Here is a 1,251-nt window from a genome sequence, read left to right as displayed (position 1 = left end):
CGGCTCCAACGGCCGCCGGGGCGCGGCGTCCCGCCACGGCCGCTGCCCGCCTGTTTTGGAGCCTGCAGCTCCCCAGGAAAGCTGGGTCCCCATCCCGGTGGTGGGAAAAGGGCATCTCTAGGTTCTCTGTCACGACAGTAGGGCGGTGGCACTGAGCTGCCTTCCCACCAAAAAGCACACAGATCCGAGGTGCAGGTACATTCTGTTACAGACTTCCTTTGCTGTGGTGCAACTCCTTCTTGTAAAAGTTGAGACATCGAGGCCACTTGCAAGACTGCGTATGTGAGCGCCTGCCAAGATTTTCCCAGAGTCAGGGCTCGCCGAGTTCCTTCCCCTTCCTCCACCCACCGAATCCTGCTGGGTTACTGGAAACGCTACAGTTTCCATCCACCAGTGTCTTCAGGCCACCTATGGCAGAAAGGGATTTTTCCAGGAAAGACACATTAGAACTATTGCTCAGTACAGAATCAGCCCCAGCTTTTGTTTTCCTACTAAAACTGTTTCATTTCCCTTACTGAAAAAGGCCTTCAGAGTCCCTAATGCTGTCACTTGACAACATAAACTACCAGAGAGGAAAAAAAGTCAGCTGAATCAGTGTTCTTCAAACTCCTGGACGCAGCCTGGTCTGTGTAAAACTCACGAGTAACCAAGCCGTCACTTCCGCGGTGACCAACAATCAGTGTCTCCTCCTCCTTCCAAACTCTAGGAAACTCGAGAGGAGAAGACAAATGAGTGTGGTGTTCTCTAAAACAAGGATCAAGACCATAAGAATCAAAAATAAAATAAAAAAAATACTGGATTACAGAGTAAGCTTTTGTTTTCCAAATTCTTGGTCATCTTTCTTTATTTCTGAGCCTCATTATTTTCAGTAGGGCAGCACCTGACCCACCTTCTCAGGGGTTGGAACATCCCGATGAAGGTCACTATGTTGACAAGTGTTTTAATTACATCTGTTTAAAACGACAATTGGATCTTTTTATGATAATAACCTCAAGTAAAATCAGAATGCCAATTAACTAGAGGTGGAGAACACACCATTAACTAAGGCAATCAAGGTGTAAGTCAGGGCTGAGAGGTTCTTGCTCTCTTTCTCAATGCTGGTTTATACGGTAGTTTTGCAAAAGCTACTTAGCTTCTAACTGCCTTGGCTCCTCCAACTGCAAAATGGAGGAAAATGCCTTTTGCACAGCAGCAATGTGCTATTTATTTAAATAAATCTCACTGGCAAGGTTCTTGGAAATAGTCAGGTAA

Source organism: Meleagris gallopavo, chromosome 2 (assembly GCF_000146605.3).
Source record: "Meleagris gallopavo isolate NT-WF06-2002-E0010 breed Aviagen turkey brand Nicholas breeding stock chromosome 2, Turkey_5.1, whole genome shotgun sequence".
Taxonomy (NCBI): domain Eukaryota; kingdom Metazoa; phylum Chordata; class Aves; order Galliformes; family Phasianidae; genus Meleagris; species Meleagris gallopavo.
This window is presented reverse-complemented; position numbering follows the sequence as displayed.